The sequence below is a fragment of the Carettochelys insculpta genome, chromosome 29, assembly GCF_033958435.1.
Source record: "Carettochelys insculpta isolate YL-2023 chromosome 29, ASM3395843v1, whole genome shotgun sequence".
Taxonomy (NCBI): Eukaryota; Metazoa; Chordata; order Testudines; family Carettochelyidae; genus Carettochelys; species Carettochelys insculpta.
In genome coordinates this window covers 13,903,400-13,929,366 of record NC_134165.1, presented here as the reverse complement: position 1 = coordinate 13,929,366, position 25,967 = coordinate 13,903,400, and the positions used below count along the sequence as shown (strand labels likewise).

The 25,967-nt window shown below is 50.3% G+C and overlaps 1 protein-coding gene across 3 annotated transcripts in view; it reads right to left on the bottom strand.

The window, feature by feature from the left end:
* The window catches only part of R3HDM2 (R3H domain containing 2), a 102,736-nt gene that overhangs the window by 58,000 nt on the left and 18,769 nt on the right, over positions 1 to 25,967 (bottom strand). Inside the window, exon 1 of one of the 3 annotated variants that reach the window (XM_074979405.1) lies at positions 19,685 to 19,706. The exons of the other annotated variants lie outside the window; for them this stretch is intronic. The gene's annotated coding sequence lies outside the window, so the exon portion shown is untranslated. Of the gene's footprint in view, positions 1 to 19,684; positions 19,707 to 25,967 lie in introns of those variants that run through there. 3 annotated transcript variants of the gene reach the window in all.

Below are 25,967 nucleotides of genomic sequence, written 5' to 3'. Positions count from 1 at the left end.
GTAGAGCATGTTTTAAGCATCACAGCAATGTGGCTTGTGAGGTCCCCGCAATATGTTGGGGTCGACCTGGGGAGAAACTTATCTCCAGGTTGAATTTGTACTTTACAAATCTCCATTGGTAAGGCAGGATCACAGCAGCTTCTGCTGCCTAAAATGGCCTCACGTGTTAACCCCATATTTCACTTTACGAGGTGCCATTTAAGTCTAGGCCTCTGCAAGAACAGGGCTCTTCTTCCACAGCACTGGGGCTTGACCCGCAGGTTTCAAAGCACCTGAATTCTTTCAGGATCTAGGTTGGCCTTGAAACGCCTTCCTTTATTATGTGTTCAGCAACAAGAAGAAATCATCACCCAGAATCTTACACTCAACCTGAGCTGGAACCCAGAGGTGCCCCAAAAAGCAGACCCAGATGCAAGCTCTGTCTTGCAAGACACTGCTGGCTCCCTTGCAGCAGGGACGAGATTCCGTGAGGGAATAACAAAACCTGGCGCGTGCAAAGCATTTTACTTCTCTCTTCATTTCTAGGCTGCCTTTCCTGCAACTGCCACAGCTGAGCACTCAGGCTCAGCACCACTGGGCGAGCAGGAGGACATCACGGGCGGTTTCCATGGAAACGGCTGGCGTCACTGAATCTGCAAAGGGGAAGGCTGTGAGATCAAAGGGAGAGGGTGAGCTGACAGGGAAATCCCATTTCCAAACAGGAATCTTTGATATAGCACAGGTGGCAGGAAGATTCTCACACAAGCTAGCTGGGGCACAGGCTCAGCTCTGATGTGTTCTGAGTACCCAGCTCGGCAGGCTCCAAATTCCCTGAGCCACCTGGAGACCGGCCTCTCAAACACCCCGTGCTAGTCCCAAAGTTACCTGCCTGCCACACGAACACGGCGCTCCCCAGACTGTCAGAACTGCGCTCAGAACTGACGGGCTCCTGGAGCTGTGGCACAGATGAGATTTTCACATGCACAACAGATCAATCAGGCATCGCACTCGCAATAAAAGCCAATGCGGTTCGAGTGCTTGAGTCCAGCCTCGCATGTTGTCTTCTGCACCACAAACCAGGGGAAACTTAACATGATGGGTTGGGCCGGAGTCACAGCTATGCATAAGCATGGCCAACAACATCCCTGCCGAAAACCCACTCCGGAAAGGCATCTGGACCCAGTGGCACGATAGGTTTCGCTTGCTGTTAACGAAGACCGCGGAGACACTTGAGAGAGGACACAGATTGTAACACAAGGGACTGCAGCAGCTCCTTATCCTGCACCACCATGGCATTGCCAGTACGGGGTCTATGACCTTTTGGATCAGTTTTAAAGTCCTTGACTGTGTCTACACTACAAAAATAACTTCGAAGTTGCTTACTTTCAAGCACAACTTTGAAGTTGAGAGTCTACACACACCCTCCTGCGAAGTTAAACGGAGTAAGGACTTCGAAGTTGGGCTCCCTACGGCAAAGTTAACTTCCAAGTACGGTAAAAACGTGTGTAGACTCTCTGGTGGCTACTCTGAAGTAGTGCCTAACTTCAAAGTTAGCTCCTAGTATAGACACAGCCCTAATGTCTCAGGTGCTTTGAATTTTTTCTCCCTTCCAAGATGCCAGACTGGTCCGCAATCTACGGAATTCGTTGCCATCTGTAGCAGTTTTCGTGCACGGTCCTGCAAGCCCTTTGCAATTGTTATTTCTATTACCACGTACCCCAGATCCCACTGTGCTAGGATAAAGCGTACCTTCCCTTTCGCACAGGCGAAGAGGACGACACGGGAAGGGGACACAGTCCCCGGCGCCAGTCGGGAGACACTCAGGGCCTAGTTACATAATAATGCAGTGAAGATGTGAGACCGAGGGCTTCATTCTGCTAGTCCCTGCACACAGAGCAGGACACAGCTCCTGCCCCAAAGACCTCACAATCCAAACAGCCCAGGCAGACAGAGGTAGGGGGCTGGAAGGTATAAAGCAAGCAGAGGCCACCACAGGATGGGTTCCCAAGAGAAGATGGGTTAAATGATGCCAGACAGAGGGGCTGAAATCAGATCCTATTAGTGGGGCTAGAAGGTCTCTTCCAAAAGGTCACAGGGACTAGGGGTGAGAGCAAGCGAGAGCTTCCTCTGCCCCTTGTTCTAAAGTCCTCAGGGGGGAAGGGAGAAAGGCCGCCAACGCTTAGTTTAAGATGGGGCTAGTTGATGGACATCAAGTGCAGGTTCCTCTAACGGTAGAAGCTGTAAATATCCACAGATGGTTCCCTCCCAAGTGCTGGAGAGCCCAGCCTCAGCTCTCCCCAGCCCACCGATTCACCTGTGCCATGGCCGGCTAGGACCGTCCTTGCTCAGAGACGGGCAACTGCCACCAGTGACATCAGAGCAGCAAGTAATGAGGGTTGTCCGCCACAGGGGTTTCCTGAAAAGCTAGCGAGAAATTATCCACCTACTTCTACAGTGTCAAGATTCACTAAATCAGCTCAGGATTTCTTTAACCCTTCCAAGGCTGGAATGCCAGTCCCTGGTACTGCTGCCTCAGCCAAGAGTCCTAACCCCATCAGAGAGCCTCTGGCGGGATTCCTTCCATCTGAACCAGCAACAGAAGCAAACTGTGCCAGCTTGCAAACGCCAGGTTGGCAGCTTGTTCTGGGGAAGGGAGAGGGATGCCTAGGCATAAATACAGTCTTTTAACCCCTTCCTCCATGAGGATGGAGCAGGCCTCAAGGGAAAGACAACCTGGAGAAAACCAGACATGCTTCCGAACAGAGCAGAGACTCTGATCAAAAGTTCACTCGCTGGCTTCTTACAAGCTACTGCACAGGCAGATGCAAACGACAAAACGCACTGACAGGAAGGCAAGCTATCCCGCTGCTACGCTGAAGACAAGGCGGGGACAGCTCTCACCTGGGAGGCTTTATGGGAATAGGATCGAAGCGAGTTAACCACAGTGTTGAAAGCTTTGCACTGTATATGCATCACATGGAACGCGCCAGTCACTGGTGAACTTTTCTTGATAAAAGGGCCAATCTCCAGCCCTGCTCCCACCAACCTCTCTCCTTCCAAGCCATGGTGCCCAGCACGCCAGCCACTAGTCACATGGGGCTATTTGGCCTGTTGACTGTGGCTACTTGGCTTCAACAATAAATATATGCTCAAAATCAATGGGGTTAGTTTGCTACAGCAGTAGCCACAAGGGGCCACTGCCTCAGAACTGGTCGGACACCACCACTCTAGGGGTACTGCTCCTACTTATTAACACTGTTGCTGAAAATAGTTCTTAGCCGCTTGATATTTTAAATAGTCGCCAGGTACAGCAGCACCTCCGAATGACCGAGCCTCAGAGGTTTTCAAAGAGAGATGCAGAAACAGAATGGACTGAGGAACAACACTCCAGTGCGAAGGGGGAAAAAATACATCCCCTTTTGAAATGTCAGCTGGGAGAGCTGGGTTTAAAATGGAAGAGGGTAAATAACACCAATCCCCCGCTGCCTTGCTGAAAGCCTACGGAGTTGCAGAAGGGTCACCATTCAAAGCACCAGCTGCTGCTGCTGCTATTTTCACATTTTCCATATACAGGTGATGCTCCAAATTTTCAGTTATGGGTCTTTTTCCAAAATAAATAAAACAAACAAGCTCCTTTTCGGGGGGAGGCAACGAGATCCTGTCAACCATCGGCCAGAGTCTGCATCTTCTGCAGCAGAGCCGGTTCCCACCACTGGCTCTAAAAGCGGCAGGCGTGCCACCTCTAATAGGGTGGTCTCCTTTATTTAAGGTAACACTTTGCAGGAGGGGTGGGGAGGGCCGAGGACGCAGAACAGCACCTCATGACTCTGCCAACACTCAGCCCGACACAGCACGAGACTGATGATGAGAAAAATCGGAGCCAAAAGAGGTGGGGAGGGGGAGAAACCAACGTACGAAATCTAACTGCATAACTTGGCCAGAATATGTCAAATGGCACGCTGCCAGCCAATAACTCAAGTGCTCAAATCCGAATATTCGACATGCAGCTTCAAGCCAAACAAATCCCCTCCACCCCCCGTGTAATTTGGCAAAACAGGAGCAAGGGCTTCGCTTTAAAACTTAACAAGAAATTCCCAGGAACAAGGTACACGACCACGCAGCCAAAACACCACAAGCCTGGATAGCCCAGCATGGGGAACTCCTTAATGACATGGAGGCGTGCAGTATGTATATGGGGGATTCCCCGCTTCCTGTCGCTGCATCCACAGCATCATGAAAGGAGGAAGGAGAAAGCCTCCGCTCTGGCACTCAACCCCTGAATGAAATCCAGACATCAGATGGGGAAGAGAGCACAGATACTCTCGCCCTAACCGGCACACCGAACATTTTTTAATTCAAACGACAGAAATCCTGATGCTCCTTTGCCACGCTGGAGCGGTACAGAAGCCGTCCCCATTGAAAAGGCTGTGGCTATCGCATTCTCTCTAGAGAAATGAATCTCCGGTGAGCTCTCTCGCCCAAAGTCCCTGGAGACTCTATTCTAAAAATAAACTCACCCCAGTGGTTCTGCACTCACCGCAAGTCATCTATTTCCCGTTCGCAAGGGAGACTTCATCACCAGGACTGGCTCTAGAGGAATTTTGCCAGGCGATTTTTGCTTCTTGGAAGCCTCCTCCCCCCCACCCCCCAGCCCTGAAGGAAGCGATAGCTATCTTCCTTCGCTGCCGCTACCGCCGGCTAACTGCTCTGACAAGCAGCTCCAAAGCAAAGCAGAGCCCAGCTGTTTGGAAGGGTGTCACAGAGCCCTGCCAATAGCCACACACACACCCCCTCTCCTTCTCATTCAGATACTTCAATGGAGCTGCCTCCGCAAGGCTCAGAGAAGGCTTTAAAGATACAGCATCCCTTCTCCTGCCAGGCACCTGAACCACTACTGGAGTGAAACAGCAGTGGGGGGAGAAAAGATCACCCAACAAACAGAGGCATCTTCTGCGAAGGGAGGGGAAGGGAAGGGAAGGGAGCAGGTAGTGCACAGCATGATAGCAGAGGTAGGGTAGGGACAGGCTTAGATGATGGTTCCCACCATTGCTGCCGTTGCCTGTGTCTCCCAAGCCAGGGGAAGGTCTGGACTGGCTATTTTTTTTTAGCATTTATTATTGGTTAAATGTCAACAACACTCTCAGTCCCTAAAAGGCACAACTTAGAGACAGCCCCGAGGAGAGCTGGAGATGCGCTTCTTTAACTTGCGCCAATGGAGAGAATTTTCTAAGTTACACTGAACTGTAGGGGTCCCTCTGTGCACAAACACAGGCCACGTCTAGGCTAGAAACAATCAACGTCACTACACTGAGAAAATCCCCACCCGAGAGAGGTAGTTAAGGCCCACGCAGTCTGCAGTCTGCAGTCGGTCGCAGAAGTCTTCCATCAGCCTGGCCAATGCCTCTTGGGGAGACGGACCACTGACGGGAGGACCCCAGAGCAGTTGTAACGCTGCGTTGGTGCCATTTCAGACACAGGCAGCCCAACCTCCAACGTGCTTACAACCAAACCAGACCAGACAGAGGGGGAGAGAAAGGGAGGATCCTGCCCCAATTTACAGACAACACAAACCACCACCCTGGTCTTTTCATCCACAAACCTCAGCACACTTCACACCGAGCAGATCGGGCTCATCACCCCATTTTACAGACAGGGACACGGAGAGGGAAGCAACTTGTCCAAGGTCTCCAGCAAAGCTCAGAACAAAGCCCAGGTCTTGTGACACACGTAAAACGTTCCAAAACACCCGTGTGACCAAACAGCTTTAGTGCTATTTTCAAAAGAAACGTCAACATTTAGGAACTTCTGTCCTGTTCACTTTCAACGAGCAATGGGGTTCTAAGTGCAACATTGTTTCTGAAAATGTCACCCCCAGTGCCTTGCTGCAGGCCAGCAGGGAATCTGGTAGTCAGGCCTGGACCTCTAGCTCAGTGCCTTAATCACACCATCAGCCAGTCCAAAAGGTCCATTTGGCTACTCAGCATGTTCTGTTTGGTTCCTGATGCTGCTTGACGCGTGTTCCATATTCCAACATGTTTGGAATAGGATGACAAATGCCTGTTTTGAGCATCAAAGAAATCTTTTGGCTTTCTGACGTGCCTTTACAATGCTTGCAAAGTTAATGTAAGCCTTTGCACTCTGCCCAACCAGACAGAAAGGACTGATTTCAAGCAAGGCCTTCTCCAGGGTGGGAGACCCTTAAGTCCCCCGCTCCCGCCACCATGCCTGGCAAGCACACCTCCGACTAAATGACTTGCTCCAGTTCATACAGGGTGACTGATGCAGGGCAGAGAAATGAAGCCAAGTTCCCCAATGGGACTGAGAGGCAGGCTTGGAAGGCTCCGACTTCAGTCCACAGCCCTTGGCGTCCCCGTACGAACACGCCGCAAGAACAAAAATATTTCCGTCGATGAGCAACAAAAGGTACAGACAGCAAAGAGAAATGCTGCTTGAGAGAGTCTGAGTTTGCTGCGAGAGAGTGTTTACTTGGTCTGTTGTGAGGTGAGGTTGACAGCTTGTTTTTTAAATGGTCATCAACCACCTTTCTCAATCACCACATCTACTACCACCAAATCGTTGCTGGCTGACACGCACCCTCCATGCCCCCTAGAAACGTGGATAGAAAGGATTGAAAAGAAGAACTGATATTATCCATCGGACGGGCAAAGCTGCCGAGCCTAGCGACGCAGCCAGACAGGGCACTGGCTGCCGAACATGGCCCTCAGCCTGCAAATGCCTGAGAGAGTAACTCGATACACACGGTCCCACTGAACTGAGTGACCTGGAATTCCTCCGTGTAGAACCAGGGCCTCAGGCTGCAAGCCCCAAGTTCTCTCTGTACCAGCCAGTCTCAGCAGAGCCGAGAGCAGTCAGAAACTCAGGGAGGCAGTGACTGGCTGGCTCTGCAGCAGCGCAGCACTAAGCTAGCCTGGGTATACACAAACAGCGGTGGACAGCATGTGCATAGAGCGACTCCCTGTGGCACCTGAACCTAGCGGAGCTGCTGGGCTGCGAGATTAGCCTCAGAGCGTACCACCGTTTTTATAGCTCGCTGACTTTGGGGTGAACCATGGGGCTCTCAGCTCGGGTCACCTCGCTTCTGGGCAGCCTCTTCTGCTCTTCAAGCCAGCAGGATTTTACTGCAGTGAACAAAGTGCAGACTCAAACTGCTCCTTGCATGAAGTAGCTACGCAATTGGACAAGGGACTAAATAACTGGAAAACTACCGTCAGGCCTTGGATGTGCCATGGCTCTTAGCCCAGGGCAGAAAAGGCCCAGCTCGCTCTGCATTTATGGCTCCTTTGCCATTCCAGTGACCTCCTCTAAGGCATCCCTTCTATGAGTCAGCTTAACTTAAAGCAGCCCCTGTGTACCTCAGCTTGGGAGCTGTGCAGCATCAAAATTAACACTGGGGCACAAAGCCCCTCCTGGGTTCCTTGGCCTTCCTACCCTCAAGGGACATCACGCTGCACAGGGTGACACTGGCCAAGTGGGCCTGGTATAGATACATGAGGGGCATGGAAATCATCGAACACTGGAACCGGAAGGGACCTCAAGAGGTCATCAAGTCCAGTCCACTGCCTCATGGCAGAGCCTAGCACCATCTAGACCATCCCTCATAGACATTTGTCCAACCCGCTCTTAAAGAGCTCCAGTGATGGCAGTTCCACAACCTCCCTGGGCAATTTTTTCCAGTAATTAACTGCCCTGACAGCTAGGAAGTTTATTCTTAACATCCAACCTAAACCTCCCTTGCTGCAGTTTAAGCCCATTTCTCCTTGCCCTGTCCTCAGAGGCCAAAGGGGAACAATTTTTCTCCCTCCTCCTTGTTACACCCTTGTAAAGCTGCAAGGGACCTTCGCTTTAAACCCCACAGCTGGTTATTACGCCAGACTTAAAGCAGAGAGGAAAGTGCTGCAGAGCCTGACCAACGCAACTTCCTCACTCCCAGCACAGGCGCTTGCAGAAGGCTCGGTGGGGGGCAAAATCCACAGCTGGCCTGTGCTGCTCCCCTGGGAGCTCAGGAGGAAGGGTGCAGATTATTAAAGGCTCATCAAGCCACTTTAAGGATGGCAGCCTAAACACACGCCTCGTTTTTGAGCCAGCAACACGACACCTTCATGAAACAAACCCACGTCAGGCTTTCCTCAGCTGCCCCCAGCTGGGAGACACCAAATCGGGGGGGACCCACGACATGAGGGGTAAGGAAGTGACGGCATTTCAGACCCCCAGCCAGCCTGGAGTGCAGCAGGGGGCTGGGTATAGCCCACATGCAGCTCACCCAGCTCCTGCTTGTCACAGCGGAGCGCCGTTTGCGCAGACCCCATATCCATGCAACAAAAACTAGGTCAGAGACAGGAGACATGCTGAAGCAAGGGGGATTCTTTGTGCTCTAGACTTGTAAGGAGGCTGCTGGCATGTTGCCTGGGAATACCGGGGACCAGGCCTGCAGGGGAGGTGAAAAGAGCATCCCCAGGCACATTCCCCCGCCAGGCAAATACAGATGAAACCTCTGCAGCTCTTCCTGCTGAAGGTGTCACCTGGTTACTGGGCACCTCCCAAGAGCTGGAATACAGCCGCTCCTGGGGGGCACTGCTCAGCCTCGTCTGCACTAGAGACCAGAACTTCCACGCCTGCATGGCACTGAGCCAGAGGGACAGCACCGATGCAAACCCCAGTAGTGCAGCCATGTCCCCCCAGCTACCTCCAAGGCAACTTCAGACCTCCAAAACCCTGCAGGAGTCCATGGGAGGGGCAGTACGTAGCTGCTCATTTCAATGTATTTAAAGGGCACCACGTGTCACAGTTACTAATCAACCTTCCCCGCATGGAAACCTCCCTCTCCTGCCCCCAGAAGGGCTGGCGACATCAGCCAATTTGTGCTCTGAGTTCCAGAGCCGAGGACCCCTGGCTCCAGCTGCCGGGTCTCTCCTGTTTCCCGGGAGCATCTTGGCCGACCTCACCTGCTGCAGCACCATGGGAGGAGAGGAGTCCTACGCCAGCAGCACCGAACCTGCGTCAGGGCACTTGGGTCGAAACCAGCTCTTTCAGCTGCATCCAGCAGCGCACAGGAAGTCAGCGGCAAACTCAGCATACGCGTTTAGGGTGTTCCCGCCACAAACACTGCCAGCAACCATTTCCTAGTGCACCGAGCAGTCCTTCAGATGGGGCTCCCCATGGCACCACAGGGAACTAGGTGTATGGGAGCAGGGCACCAAACTCACTAGGTCTCCTTTGCAACCTCAGGCCCTGGACACAGAGACAGACCCGTGTAGAAGAGTGAGCTGGTTGGAGAGGCGCTAGCCACTCGGGGCAGAGGGGCCATTGGATGCGGTGTCCCCACACGACAGATCCTGCAGTTCTGTCCCTCCAGGAGGGATTCCACCCCTTGGGCTTTTCAGTGCTCTGTGGTCTCTCACGCTTGCAATGGGAGAAAAAGGACTCAGTGGCCAACACTTATGTGATCAGACACCTGGCCCTGGGCTCTCACTCCTGATCTAGGTAATTTTCTTCTGTACCATCAATAAAGGGATGCAAATATGATCCAAGCAGGCTCTCCTGCACTGTGGGTTCTGTGGCAGGTGTTCCTTGGGCCCTGGGATTCGTCACGGGTTGGGGAGCCAGGGAATCTTCCTAGCAAGACGGTGCAGCTAACGTGGCAAGGTGCTTTAGCTAACCCTGGCAAGTGACACCTGAGTCCTCATGGGGAACAGACCGTGGACACTGTAGGGCCGGGAACTGCATTAACTGGACAGTGAGCCGCAGTCTTTGCTGTCTTGGGCATTGCCAGTCAAGTTCCAATTTCAGCAAATTATCACCAGTGGGTGGGAAAGCAGCAGAGGGGGCAGCTGGACTCTGGGCAGCACGTAGCTACACTGGGGATGTGCCCCACTTCCAGCCACGGGGGTAGGGGTGCCCCGTGCACCAGGGCAAAGTCACGATTGGCACTGGGCGGGTTTGGCTGTGCTTCATGCCAGAGAAAGAAGCAGGAGCGCAAATGGCAGCGTATCGCAGCTACAGCTATCGACTACCAGGGGTTATCCAGGTACGAAAAATCTCCAGGGGAGACAGGGCCAACCGCACGAGGGCTGGGATGTACCATAACTCGAGCAGCCCCCAACAGCCAGCCTGGGAATGGTGCAGAGGGACCTGCATTCAACTGCCCTTAGCCAGGAAGTTCAGGGTGCAAGCACTCAACAGAGCCCCCTGTAAATCAGTGAGCCTGTGCCTCTGCCACTCACTGGCCTCCACGTGCTCCCTTCAGCGCAGGCTGCAAGGAGGACAACCCAGGACAGGGGGACAGCCCCAAGTGCGAGCCACATGAGATGCCTGGGAAACGAGAGGGATCCAAATACAGGGAAACAACGAGAAGTCCTGTGGCACCTTAGAGACTACCGGATTGTGACGAAGCGGGTCTTTGCCCACGAAAGCTGGTGCTCTAAAAAATCTGTTAGTCTCGAAGGTGCCCCAGGACTTCTAGTTGTTTTTGCAGATACAGACTAACACGGCTCCCCCTCTGCTACTTGTCACCAAATACGGGGGCCATCCAGGCCTCCAGCTCAACAGTCTTCACCTGCACCCTGGCAAACAGGGAGTTTGATTTGCACCCTGAGACCCAAGAACCCCAGAGTCAAGGCTGCTACTCTTGACTCACCCCTGAAAACGGGAAACCCCGTATCACTGCCATGCGGCACAAACCCAGAACAAGCTGCAAGTCTCCCTGGCCATCTCCGTGGCACTGGGTAGCTGGGGAATGCCGGGGCAGAACTGGAACCAGCACACCAAATCTGAGCTCTCAGTGCGAGCCAGCTCCAAGGAGGCGAGGTTGGCCACGGAGCGCGGGGGAGAATTCTAAAATTAGGGCACGGCGAGAACTGGCACTTTGCTCGTTGGGCTCCTATAGGAAAGCGCTTTGCCCTAGATTTGAGCTGCAGTGAACAGAAGTATCAGCGCGGTATGAATCACAGAAGCAGCGGCTGGAAAGCACTGCAAGGCATCAGGCTTGTCTGCCGCTTGGAGACCTAGTATTAATGGCAGGCAGTGCACGCCGCAGTTTGGAATGTGAAACTGTGTGCTGCCAGTTATCCCGCTTAACTATTAATGGAGCTGGCCTGCTCTTCCAGCTCACTCTCCCCGCCAGGATTCCCAGGCAGAATAAGGACAGCAGTGCCACTAGCCAGCAAGCACACTATGCCTGGCCCATGCCGACGAGATGCTCCCACCACACTGCTAAGCAGCTTTCTGGGTCATCAATGTTTCTGGACGGACTCCCCGTGTTCAAAGTGGGGATCCGATCCTGGCCCTACACCAAGGACTGGTGTAAATGAACGAGCTGGCCTGGTCTTCCCGCTAACCAGTCCCCCCCACAATCCATAAGATGCATTAGGGGACAGGCCCTGCCATATCAGAGCCGGGGGAGCTCTTGCTGGACTGGAGCAGCTCCCAGATTAATCCCCAGCAGGTACCTCACTCAGCTGAAAGCTGCACCTGACACGTGTCTGGTCCCCACTGTGTTACGCTCCTCTTCTACCCTTTGCTCCTATGCTCTGCCCGTGGCACCCAGCGGGGGATTAGTCTCCCCGGGGAAATCGCAGTGTCCCTGCGGTGCCCCTCAGCTCTGTGCTCGCCTCTCTGAAGCCACCTAGAATCAGTCTTCTTCCCTGCCCCACCACTCTCAGGCCCTAGCCACAGGCACCTCTCCCACTTCCCCAAGCTCCCAGGAGCCTCTCTCACTCTGCGGGCGAAGGCCGTGGAACTCCCTGCACACAGCGCCGAGGCAAATACTGCTGGGAGGACAACCCAGCCATGCCTGGCAGTGCCGCACATTCCCCTGCTCCTGCTGTCTCACCTCCTTCATCAACGCCTACCTCCCCTAAGAGAGGGGAGAACCTGGGCAGCGTCTCCCCTCGTGCTAGCGGCCGAGAGCAGCAGCTTGGACAAACCCAGCTGGCTGGAGGGAGGGCAAGGCCAGACGTAACTAAGGCGGCACGGGGAAGAAGGGGGGTATGAGAGGGAAGCCAGTCCCAGTGGGGCAGAGAGGGACAGAAAGAAGAAATGAAATGGTGAGAGACGCTCCGGGAAGGAGGCCAGAGGCATGGATCAACTTCAGCAGGAAAAAAATCCCTCAAACACTCTAGCCGCCTGTTCCTTCTGCACACCAACACCCACTTCTTTAGGTCAGCGTCTGCCCTTGGAAAGAGAGAAAAACCTGCCACCTCCTGCAAGCAAATAAAATCGCCCTGTCCCACCCCCCTCATCCCAGAGCCCTCACACCCGTCTGCATCTCAGCACAGTGCTGTACTTGACCAAGGGAGCATGTGGTTCGCCCACCCTCTCTGAGCTGCAGCCGGAGCAGAGGACACGCTGTCAGGAGTCAAACCAGTGGAACTGAACTCCATGGGGAAGCCTGGCAGCGCCTGAGCCGGAGAGTAGGGCAGCATGGCCGCCCCCCCCTCCCTGCCACCCCGGCCAAGCCAGTGTCAACCGCAACAAATCAGAATGACCGCCCATGACACCAGGTTGTGGCCGAACTCCCGGTGTCCCTTGCAGTCCCTTCCAAGCTGGGGCTGACATGAACCAAATCTGTCAACAGACACGTGGGCACCGACGAGCAGTGGAAAGAACGTACCGCTCCATTCAGCTCCAAACAATGATAAATAATTCAGGAAGAGAAATGCCGCAATACAGAGTGCAGCAGGGTTTAAAAATAGAACCTACACTGAAGTCAGGGGAGTGGGGAGGAAGGAAAGAGAGGCAGAGAGACGAGCTGAACAGAAAATGGAGCTGCATCAACAAGATGCTGCACCTAAGTCCACCCAAAGCACCGCTGATTGGTTTATTAGGAATGCAACACCACCATCGTTATTGGGATTGTGGTAACCTCAAAGGGCTAGAGCCAGGGACCAGGACTGGGTGTTGCTGCTTAAAAGGCATCGCCATTGTCCTCCCTCAGAAGAACTGCACTGACCGCGGAAGCCAAAACCTCCCTTATGTTACCTTTTTCACTCACTCCAGTGGCTGTGGCTCAAAAGCCACCCAATAACGAGCAGGTCCATTTGCACAACAGAGGAAAGAGCCGGACGGCCAGTAAGCGTTCCGTGTTCCTGCCATGCCCGGGTTTCGTACAGAGAGCGAGAACTAACATTTACCAGGGAGGTCACAGGAAAAGCCATTCAGTGGACGTTAAAGATTTGGGGTCTGCGGGGGGGAAGCAGAATTTTAAAGAGGTGGTCACAATGGAATTGCTCCTTTGGGGAAAGTCAGGCTCCTGCAAAAAGCGTTTTGCCCTGGATTTGAGTTGACGTGACCAAAAAGGTACAGCTCAGCCTTAATCCCAGAAGATGCTGTAATGCACAGCCAACCGCCACTGTCCAATTCCCAGCAACTCAATATTAATGGAACTCTCAGCTGCCAGCCAGTCCACTGCATTTCTCATTTGCAAGATGGACCTAGCTGTTACCTTGCTCAGTTTTAAAGGAAACGATCATATTGGTAACCACACAGCTGATACTTGGCACTTTAAAATAAACGGAAGAGTCTTATAATCGAGAGGCCCATTGGTGGCTCAGTATTTCATTTTGCAACCCCCTCTCCAGTCTTAGGAGAGTCAACTTGTTCTTGGGAAGCCCCCGCACTCCGCTCCTGAAGCGGTGAGAAGGAGAGAGCAGCAGGAGAGCCAAGAATCCTGCCCCCCCAACCCCCAACGCTTTGGAGAGCAAAGTGGTTTGTACGTCTCGGGCCAGAGCAGCGAGGCTGAGAAAAGGGGAGGGAAAGCGGAATGCGTGATTCCCGCCTGCACACCAAAACGCAGCGGAGGATCAGCTTAATGCTAGGTCTTTCCTGGCTTGGCCTCAACCAGACTAGAGGTTTTCATGGTATTGTTTCCATCCCCTATGTCCAGTGGCCACCCATGGCAAGCCCTGGGCTGCTATTGGACACCACAGGGTAAATAAGAGATAAAAGCTAGGCACAGAGTGAATGTGAATTATCGTCAGCGATTCTGAGGCTGACTTACAGCAGGCAGCTATTTGAGGGTTGCAAGTAACATGACAATATCGTAGTGGAGATAACAGAAATAACCCCAGTCCGGTGAACTAGGGTGCTCCTTCTTCAACTATGTATTGGAAGTTTGAAGACTGAATGAAACATTATTGAGAACAGCCCCAAAGGTCACACAGAGACTGAGCTGTGCTGTACATTGTGGACACCTACAGTTATGAACAAGGTAATTGGCCTAGAGATTCAGCTTCCAGTGGAGTCTGACCTGTTAAAAGCAAAGTCTCCGACCTTTCAGATACCCAATAAAGGGTCTCCAGCCCACTCACATCTTTGCTTCACAGAGGGTCAGCTTTTAATGCTGGGTCTCTATCACCATAACCTCTAAACCCTCTATTCCCATGTTAGTCATTCTGGAAGTGTGAATAAATATATGATGAATAAATACGTACAATTACAACAAAAAGTGACTGTAGGAAACAGAGCACGGGTCGGACAGCCTTACTATTAGTAGAAGTTTAACCACTCCATTCCATTAGCTTTTTAGCTTTACGCGTGCCCCAACAAGCAGAGCAAGTCTTTGTCTACATGAGGTAGTTGTTCTGGGACAAGGTAGGTTGGGATTTTAAAACACAACAGCTATTCAGCAGTCACCCCCTGTATGGGGAGTCAGCCTGAAACAAGAGTGCCTATTTTACAATCACTCTTACTCCACTTTGGAATCCATATTGCAGAACAGGTGCTCGGTATTCCGGTCCACTCCCCAAAGTAGACGAGGCCAACTCTCCTTTCTGGGGACTCCATCGCTGACTGTTTAGATTCAGGCCCGATTGGATCAGGAAGAGCTTGCACTGAATAGCTGTTAATAATGGTCCCTTCCAATCTGACCTCCTGCCCGATGCAGGCCAGAGGACTCAGCCGACACTAATCTGTGTGTCACGCCCGGAACTTCCACCTGAGCTGAAGCTGGTCTTTTTGAAAGACACCCACTCTCGACTTCACGAACATAAGCACAGCCAGGCAGGGTCCACCACACCCAATGTACCCTGTCCTCCAGGACTGGCCAGTGCCAGAGGTCTCAGAGGGAATAAACAGAACAGATAATCATCAAGCGAGCCATCGCTGTCTCCCATTCCCAGGCCCTGGCAAGAGAGGCTAGGAGCACTTCAAAGCATGGTTTTACATTGCTGCCCCTTGTAGCTAACCGCCACTGACGGACCTATCTCCATGCACTTACCAAAGTTATTCTTTTATTAGCCCTGTTATAGTCTTGGCTTTCATCCCATCCACTAGCAAAGCATCCCACAGGCTGACTGTGCGTTGTGTCACTAGCAAACGTGTGCCATACTTCTAACTGGTTTCCCACCAGCCACAAAAAGTGTGCGTCTCAAAAGGGTTTAGAAGGCAGGAGGAGCTCGAGCTCCCATCAGTGAAGGACGTGACTTGGACTCCAAGTTCACGACAATAACAATTTCAGATTTAAACAGGAAAAATTGCAACTCAGTTTAAATGAAAGCGCGATACAACCACCCCCACCCCCCAGTTTTATTTAAATAGTTAAATCTGCCAGTAGCAGTATCACGTGCAACTAACCTGACCACTCCTCCCAGGGAACCTCAGCAAAGCTGTAAAATAATTTATTAGGTGGAAGAACAGCACTCAGCTGGCAGCCCAAAGGGCATCACGATTTTACAAGGTGAGGCAAGAGGGGGCACTTTACCCGGCTTGCTGAGCAGATGACCAAAACACTTCTGCACAAGAGAACTGCTCTTTGGTGCACAGCAAAACAGGAAACCCCTCCCCCACCCCCCGCCAGCTGACATCCAAAGCTGCTGCAAACATGCTGAGGTCCAGGCCCCACTGCATCCCATGCATCAGAGTCACCCCCGAGCGGTCAAAAATCATAAGCCGAAAATCCACAGAGAGAGTAAAAATAAAATAATAAGAATGTTAGGTTCTGGTTACTTGACTTCTGGTGCCGGAGGAAACCAGAATGACAAAAATAAATAAATAATAAGAATAATAACCAACCAACCGCAGCTTTTCTCTGCAGCCACAGAGGCTAGACATGTTTGGTTTTTTTCCACCCCTTAAAGAAGTGTGAAATTCTCCCATCGCCACCTGACTTCACGAGCAAGGGATTTCAGAAAATTAGCAGCTATAACAAGAGTTGGCAACTGAGAACACAGGGGCATCCGCCAAGCTCCACACAGCCTTTACTTTGGAGAGGAGCCCAGTGTTTCACAGAGCACGGCCTCCGTGTGGTAATGGTACGGGCTTGTAGCAGAGAAGCCAGTGCCCATGCTAAGCCCATGTGAGACCTGACTGGGGCCACAATGTTCTCCCTTGGAGTCAACATTTTCTCTGCATGGCTCAGCCCGGTAGTAGGGCCAGATCTGGGCCCATTCCTTGTGTGAGTTTTGACAGCACAGGAGACTGGAGAAACAAACTATTAAATTAAACACCTGGGAAGGGTGCTCACCACCAGGCCTGCTGCTGCAGGGTGGGGTGTGAAGGGACAGCTGCCCTGGGGCCGAGTGATTCACAAGGACCTGGTCTTGGGCAGCCAGAGTCATGGACTCTTTAAATTGCTGGCAGAGCCCCGGGCGACCCCAGCTCCACCCGTCTGCCTGAGGTGTGGCGCTTCTGTAGTGCAGAGCCTCTGGGGAGGGACCTTAACAAAGGCCTTCTGAAGATCCATTGGCTCACCCTATCATGCCCCTCTCCCCCACATGTGAATATGAATGCACGTAACTTGAAGGTGCTCAATGCAAAATGCATCTTTTAACGCCATGTGAGCTAGAAATATGAAGTGTGGATCAGTTGATAATTTTAAATGAGCTAACCAGGGGGCCATTACTGATGCTCCAGAAACTAAATGGCTCAATGATCAAGTCAACGACCTGTGAATAACCTTGTTTGTCCTGTAAGCCCAAACTTTGGTTGGTCCTGGAAAGACACATGGCCAGGCCACCTGATGCTGAAACCCATTTTAGCTGTAGTACTTTTCCACTCAAGGTGAAAGAAGTTTCAACTAAGTACAAAGAATTTCCGCCTGGGGCAAAAGGGATATAAGGGGAAAATCAAACAATAGAGGCAGCCACCAGATTCCAAAAGATGCTCCACTTATCACCTAAGATGCCTGCTAGAAACACCTAAGATTGAACAGGGTGAAGAATCAGGCCCAAACTAGGAGACTGCTTAGGTTATGAAAGAGATGTTTGGAACAACAGCTTAGGGTAAGAATTTGCATGCAAAAAGTGCCACACTGCAAAGGTGGAGGAGAAGGAACCAAAGACCTTGCCAGAGTTTCACTGATGTTAGCAGCCGGGGGACAAGAGGACAGGCACAGGCCCAGAAGGCCTCGGGTTTAAAAAAAAGCTTAGATTTCAAGTTGCTGGCACCCCTTGACAAGTTCAGAAGAGGTGACAGAGCTGCTGCTGCTGCTGCTGTCAGACACACACACGCCTCACCCAACTGAGGTTTGTCACAGTAGTGTAGTCGCACCTCTTTCTTTTGGGAGCTTTCAGATTTTTCACTGGTTTCTTGTGCAGTGGCTCCAGTCTGCTTTTAAGCACCACGTTGCAAATCTAGACACTCCCGAGACACACCTCTACTTCATCTAGCTCCTCCGGCAACGACAGCCACGACTGGGTCTCAATTTCTTTGGCAGGAATACCATGCAGCACGTGACACCACTCAGCTGAGGATATGTCCTCTGAAGGCAGCTGTTTAATGTTTGGCTGCGAGTCTATTGTAATCACCCCTCTTTTCAACAATGCAGGATGAACCAGGTATAATAAACCCCACCATGTTCCTGCACTGCCAAAGCACCTTGGCAGGCACTACAGGAGAGTCGACCTAGCTGAGCTTAACCTGAGACTGCACTGAGAAGGACAACTGAAAATTTAAATACAACAAAAATCACCAGTGGCCTGTATTGTAGGGAGGGGTAGTTTCGTGCTTATGGGGAAAGGTCGTTTTTTAGGCCACGTCATTTTAAAATACCCTAATTTACATTAAAAAGTTGGGGCGGGCAAGTCTTTAAAGAAAAATGTGAAGAAGGAAGAGTGATAAATCTCCCCCGAAAGGGCTGTGCTGGGGGAGAGGCCTGGCTCATGCAGGCAGGGTCTCAGAGCCCTGGCGAATCATTTATATATAAAGTAACGAAATAGGCATTACATCTACAGCACTGCCGACATGCTGCAGACAAGGAGAGGAGGAAGCCAATGCCTCTGCTCTGAAGAGATGACAGCTGCAAAGTCAGAAAACCTAAACTTAGAACATTTTCCTTTACCTTTTCTAGAAGATAGGTTCGTTCGGCAGCAAGACAGTCCTCAGGTAATGCTCACAAGGTCTGGGAATACTCAGCCATTCTAGCAAACCAAGGGGCTCAGCACCCTGAAATGCTTTGCAGTAACTAATAGATGCCCCAGGAATGGACACAACCCTCTGTTTGATCAGGAAGATTTAGCGTTTCCAGTAACACTCCAGCTCACCTACTTCTATTAGCACTATTACTAGACAGAGCTACAGAGAAGGCACCAACCAGCATTTGTTTCTGGGGTGCTTTAATTTTACAAATCCACCTGTCTGCAACCCCAAACCGCTAACTACCTCGGGCTGCAGAGGTCTGACAACGCCTCTAATTGCCTGCAGGGCAAGCCTCAAAGACTCTGACCCTGGCTTACATTAAGTTGCCCACTACCACTATGTCCAAGCCATGCATTTTATGGCTTGGAAAATAGGAAGGAGGTTTGGAAGTTGCTGTGGAACAAGAGCCTCCAAACACTTTCAAGGCTGCTCTGAAAACAGATTTTGTCCTGGCATAACTAGAACAGTGAGGGTTGCGAATTTTTACCATGACAGTGTAGATGCAGTTATATGAGTTACAAAGGGGCCAGGTACCTGCCTACCTCATTCCTCCTCCCTTCTGGGGATAAGCGACATTTTTATACCTGTATAGCTGCATCCACAAAAGGGTGGTTGAACAGTATAGTTGTACAACTCGTGTGTGTAGATAAGATATGAGCATACTAGCTCTAGAGTCACAACAGCAGTGGTAACATAGCCCAGGGCCTGGGCCACGCTTGGGCCACCCAGTTGAAAGCCGCACCTCAATGTCTCCGCTGCTCTTGTTACCTGCACGAGCCGGAGTCAAACTTTTGCCACCAAGTTTGTCCCACCACGGCAAAGGATTCTGGATGTTGCCAGGTTTGATATGTGCATTGAAAAACAAGCCACACTTTCAAGCAGGAAGTCTTCCAAAGCAGGTCAGTTTCGGAGCTACAAGGAGCCACTCCCACAATAAAGGGGCTCTGTGTCTAAACTCCACCCCGGAGAAATTAGGCTCTCAAAGAGAACAATGTCAAAGCAATAGAAAAATTTTAAAACTTCATTTAAAAAACACAAGAGGGCTGGTTTAATGAGTAGGCTGTATCTGCCCACACTCAATAATCATCTGAGAGCAATTCAACGGGAGCCGGCAGTGACTCAGCCTGCAGTGAACAAACTCAATATGCGCTCTCAATACAAAATGAAGTTGGGCTTCCTACAGAAAAACATAGCAGCATGTGCCCTATTGACAAGAGGCATGCAAGGGAATCCCAGCATTCTGACGCTGCCACAGTCTTGGAAATGCGATCAATGCCTCTGCTGTGGCTGCCCACACTCAGGAACGCAAACAAGGCTCGGCAGGAAAACGCCTCACCTTTGCTTCTGTTCGCAAAAGCCAGAAGTAGGTCAGGTTGTCTTTCAGTCGGGTTCACTGGGGCTCAAACAGCAGGAGAGGGTGCAGGGGATTGTTTCCAAAGAAACTGGATGTTCTGAACCAAGAGGAGCTTAAGTGGCAGTGGCGTCCTGATGGCGGGACTTAAGAGGTGCCAGCGTGTCACTCAGATGCTACCCCAAGAGCTCCCTGCTGGTCTCTGGCTGGCCTGCCTAGGTCAGGGAAGGAGCAGAAGATGAATCACAGAGGGGGTTGCTTTAATTCACACCTTCTTACAGTATATAGGTCTACTCTCACAAAGCACCACTGACCCGTCCTTGGGAAGCCTGGTAAGCTTCCTGTCTCCCACTGCCTGGGGGTGTCTCTCTCCCCTTTTCTAATGTTACAGAACCAGGCATTAACATTAGGAAATCTCAAGTTCTACCCAGGCACAGACTCTCCACCCTTTCACCGCAGCCCCTGAGCACCTTACAAACCCGAACAAGTTCAGCCTCCCTGCCCCATGGGATAGGTCAGTACCATGTTCCCACTTATGCAGATGAGGAAATCTGGCAAAGTGAGAAGTGATTTGCCCAAGGACACACAGTCACAGAAGTGCCCAGCTGGAAAGAGCCGGGAGAGGTCATCAGTGCAGTCACCAGGGCTGAAGCAGGAGCAAGTAAGCCCAGACCAACCTGGACAGTCATTGTTGCAACCTGCTCCTAAAACCATCCTGCAGTGGGGATCCCACAACCTGCTGTGGAAGCCTATGCAGTGAACTACCCTTAGAGGTAGCAAGTTTTTCCTAGTATCTTACCTAAATCTCCCTTGCTGCAGATGAAATCCAGTATGTCTTGTGCTGTCTTCAGTGGGCACTGAGAACAAACTGATCACCATCCTCTTTACGATGGCTCTTAACAGAAGAGAAGACTTATCAGGCCCCTGCTCAGTCTTCTGTGCTCAACATTAAACATACCCAGCTTTTAGCCTTTTCCCTGCTACACCCATTTTCCAAACTTTTACGATTTGTCACTCTCCTCTGGACTCTCCAATTTGATCCTAAAACTTCCCACCCTAGGACAGCTCTGTGGCAGAGAGGAGGAAAAAGATCTAGAGCTCGTCAGATCTTAGGCAGAGAGACTTAAAAAAAATTAAAAGATCATCAGAATAAAGCTGTGGTTTGTTCGTTTGTTTTTTTTTTTAAAGTGTCCTCACTAACCAGCCTAAACTTGGAGCACTGAAACTGGAGGAGTTTTATTTTCCACACCTAGACAACGAAACTAGACAGGTCATTGTTGATAATCATTTCTATTCCAACAGCACCTAAGGACCACCCTAGAATAGGGCCCCACTTTATCACGTTCTGTACGTCTGGATCCCCATGTACATGACAACAGGGCAGAAAGAAAGAAGTCTTCTCGTGTGCCTGAAGTGTGAGAGGGTAGCAGGCCAGAGACCTACCCAGACACTCTTAATTCAAAATCCAATCCAGCCTGGTCAGTGCAGAATGTACTTTAAATACTGGTGACCAAAGCTGTGCACCCACATTCTAAGCCCCCCACTTTCCCCAAAACACTTTTTCCAACCACTTTAAAGCAGTGCTTTTTCACTAGGGCCATCAAGTCTGGGCTACAACTGCAGGAGGACAACGGTTACAGCCAAATAGCCACAACTTTTCTCTGGAAAATTTACAAGTTCATGAAGACACTTGTATTTATTCTTAGATTTTGAAAACGCTTCACTCTAACTTCTAATCTAACCTACGCCGCATTGCGCCTCAAATGCTGCCATGCTGATTGGAAGAAAAGCCCCCTGCTCCTGGGAAGAAAACTGCATGTCTCTATTAAACCGCTACCTACCACGGACGGATTAATCATGTTTCCAGTGCAACCCTTCACAGAGGCTGTATATAATCAACGCATGTTCCCCCAACCCAAACACAGCAGGAAACTGCCAATTAGGGATTTGCTACAGACTGCCTTGTTTGCCCCCACATCTGAGTTTTCATTTCACTTACTGAACATCAAGTTCCTTCAAGTCCAAGTTTCAACAGCCGCTTCTAGTTTGGGGTTCCCAACTTCGGGCACCCACCAGGCTGGCTCTCAGAGGTGGTAGGCACCCCCAAACTCCAGCTGATGATTGTAGGAGCTGTGGGGTGCTCAGCAAGCTGGGCTCCTAGAATCAGAGACCACTTTGGCACATTTGGTGGCAACATTTCCAGTTGCAGACTGACAACACTTCAGCTTGGCAGAGAATATCAGCTGTCAGGGAGAAGCTGGACTCCTGGGTTCTACCCCCAGCCTCAGTGTGTGACCTGGGCCAAGACACTGCCCCTCTCTGGGCCTCAGATTATCCACCTGTACATCAGGGACGATGCTTGCCTATTACAGCGGGGCTGGCAGGGTTACTGCTGCAAAAGCCCTTTTAAATCCTTCAGTGACAGGTCCCAGGAAAGAGGAAAGGGTGTTCGTTACTCCTGTATTTTCCCCAGCAGCCGCTGCGCCCTGGGCCACTCTGAACCACGCTGCCTCCCCAGCGCCGAGTTTTAGTGCTTGAGAAACAGCTTCACGCACCAAGCCCCAGCTGAAGGCTTCAGCATCTGCAAGGCTCAGAGCACAACCTGCTGCGCTGCACAGCACAGGGACTTCCCCGGAGGAGCAATGTGCTTGAGGAGCTGCCTGAGAACAACGAGCTTCCCAAGGCTCTGGCTACGTGGCAATGTTCAATCTATCACCCAGCTCCCCCTGGACACACTTACTGCTGGATAAGAAAGTCTACCCGGGTGCTCATACCCATGTAACTGGTAAGATTTCCCAGTGTGCACAATACTGCAAGCCCTGTAGGGCAGAAACCATCTTTTCGTCTTCTATTTCTTTAACACTTAGCACTACATTGTCCAGATCCACAACAGGGGCTGCTAGAGAATAGACAAGGCCAAATTCACTGCTGTGCAACCTACACCACTGCCCGTTGAACACCGTTTTTGGAGATTATTTTGTTTCTGGGGTAAATGCAGCCAATGGGACATTTCATAAGCAACAGCCAGCAGGTAGACAGCAGACACCGCTGCAGAAGCCAACTCAATGGGGACACTCTGTGGACGCTACTTCTTGTCCTCCAGGGACATATGTCATTTCCTATTCCTCTTCTCTGCCCAGCCATTAATGTCCCTGCTGCCCGAAGCATCAGAAAAAGTCCTGGACTTGGTTACCTGGTGACACACTCAGGGTGGGGGCTCTTTCAACCTGCAGTTCTCTGGGTTTGTAAAATGTCAGCTTCACGTCTGACGCCATAACCCAGTGTTTCCCAAATGTTCTGCAAGAAAATTCCATTACAATAACATTTTATGATTTTTTTAAAAAATTAAACCCTTAAGCACTTAAGAATGTATCTGGAATACCATCACTGGACCTAACCAGGTTATTCACAGAATCATGGGCACATTCTCATGTTCCTCTACTAACATCACATATGCCATCATGTGCCAACAATGCCCAGATGCTTTGTTCATTGGACAGACTTCAAACTTCCTTAGACAAAGAGTTAATGGGCACTAAACAGACATAAAAACACTCCAGATCCACAAACCAGTTAATCAACATTTTAATGGAGTGGGCCATTCTGTTAATGACTTAAGAGTTTGTGTGTTACTGACAAAAAATTTTCACACCACTCTTGAAAGAGAGACAGCGGAGCTGTCTTTTATATTCAAATTCAGCACATTAACACATGGTTTGAACCTGGATGGGAATTTTCTGAGTCACTATAGGGGTTCGTTTGCATACTTGGCTTAATCTAATTCTTGACACACACACCCCTTCTTCACCTCTACTCTCTGATTTGCTCGCTTGGATCATTTTTGTTAGTCCTTAACGTGCTGCTTGACTGCTTTTTTTGTTTTAAAACAATTTTCATTTGTGTTTGCCACAATAAGGCTGTGTGTACACGGGCACAAATCTTCAAAATAGCCATGCTAATGGCCATTTCGAAGATCACTAATGAGCTGCTGAATTGAATATTCAGTGCCTCATTAGCATTAGGATGCTTCCGGCCGCAGCGCTTCAAAAGCGCACGGCTCGGGGCAGCTACACGGGGGTCCTTTTCGAAAGGACCTGTACCTTTCGCAATCCCTGTATTCCGATCAGTGAGCAGGATAAGGGAATTTCGAAAGGTGTGGGGTCCTTTCGAAAAGGTCCCCCATCTGGACGAGTCGCGTCAATTTCAAAGTGCCACAGCTGCCAGCATTCTAATGAGGCGCTGAATATGTATTTCAGCGCTTCATTAGTAAACTTCGAAATGGCCATTTGCATGGCCATTTTGAAGTTTTGGGCTAGTGTAGACACAGCCTAAATATTGATCTCGTGACCTTGTTTAGGATTTGTTTATTATCCTTACTTACTTGTGGCCTGTTTTTTCAGCCTCATATATGAGACTTATTAGAGGTTCTGCAAAATTCATTCACATTTAAAAAAGGGTTTCGTGCCCAGATAAAATTAGGAAACACTGCAACACCTATCATAACACCCCACACGTTTTTTTTCAGGATTTATAATAAAAATGTGGTCACTCTCGCTAAAGTTTTCCAAAATGCCAAGCCCCATTTTCACAAGGGACTTAAGCACCTTAGCAATGTGACTCATACATGCCTTCAGATGCAGATCAGCGCCTTGCAGGATTTAGAGTCGAGCACCCAGCATTTCTGAAATTCCCACTAGAAGCCTACCTGCATCTTTAGACCCCTAATATCAAGTCAAGCTCACCCCTAAGTCCCTTTTGAAAGTCTACCCATTAAAATTAAATTTTAGTTCTCATTACCAAATGCAGACAAAGTAGCTCAAATAACAAGACCTGTAGTATCTGTACAACTCCTTTCACGGTATGATCTCAAAGCACTTGTTGTTTTGTCAGCAAAAGTACCAACATTTCCACCCCAAACAAGAGGGTTTTGCTTTCTCGGCAGTGGAGTGCTTCCGCCAACAAAACAGCATTCACTCTTGCTGTGGCAAAATTTGTCATTCATGGTGGGAGGGGGTTAAGTACTGGTGAATCACAAAAGTTTTGCTGATCAAGTCACGTGTAGAAACACCCTCAGGGCTTGTCTCCCCTGGGAGGGGATTTTGTGGAGAAAACCCGTTGTACCCACACTGCAAACCTTGTTATTCTGAAATAACTGGGCATTTAACTTGAAACAGTAACTCCACCAAAATGAACGACTTTCACTGACCCTCCCCTGTCAATTTTGAAATTGGCTCTGTAACAGGCAGGGGTAATTATGACAATTGGCCTCCAGGGAGGCAGCCATCACTGCTCCGATTTCAAAATTAGGCTCTCTAGTATAAACGCTCAGTTTCGAAATGCTCTCGCAGTGTGAACACCCTTTTCAGAAATAACAGACAAATCCTGCCATGTAAACATAGCCTAACCTTCCAAATTCCCTGGGGAAGGAGGAACATTTTACACTCATAGCACAGGCTGTAGGACTGAAGCAGATGGGTGAGGTGACTCACCCAAAATTCTCCCACAAATCAGTGACAGAGGCAAGGTTATCAAGCTAGATGTCCAGGTTCCCGTTCACCTTTCTAAACTGTGCCAAACAACACTGCAGCTTACAGACATGAAGCAGATGGCAGCAAAAGTCTGCAAGGGCAGAAAACTCAACCGCTCTAACCAAACAAGCTGCCAAGTGCAAAACTCACCTGCAAGGAGCATCCCCAAGGGATCTGAAAGCTGAGCAAGGAGACCCACTGCAAAGCAGGAGAGCTTAGGAATTTGAGCCCGAGCAGACAGAGAGGAAGTCTGGGATCCTGAGCAATAGTGATTTAGGACAGGAAAGTCACGCTGGGTGGTTAATTCAATCTGTCCCCAGGACAAGGCTATCATGAGGTTTGCATTATCTGCTTTGTGAATGAGCATGCATGTTGCTCTTTCTGTCGGACCCGCATTTAATAAAGTAACTTCTGATGACAGATGCAAAAAGCTAATTTGAGGCTACTTTTCTTCTCCACGGCTCCAGGAGCCTGCATGTTATCTGTCTTGACTCTTATTAAATCCCCAGAGATCTCAATTCTGCAGCAGTGCTAGTTAGTCTAAATTTAGCAAGGTAATGGATATAGTTGGGAGGCATGCAATTCATTTCAATATCTGCACCTTTATGTTGCCAGGCAGCTAATTTCTGAGTGATTTTAAAGCAGTCATCCAGAAAGAGAAAAATAAGCAGGATACACGCTAGATTATCAATTGATAAAGATGCTAATGATCCTCATTACCATACTCACTTCAACAGCAG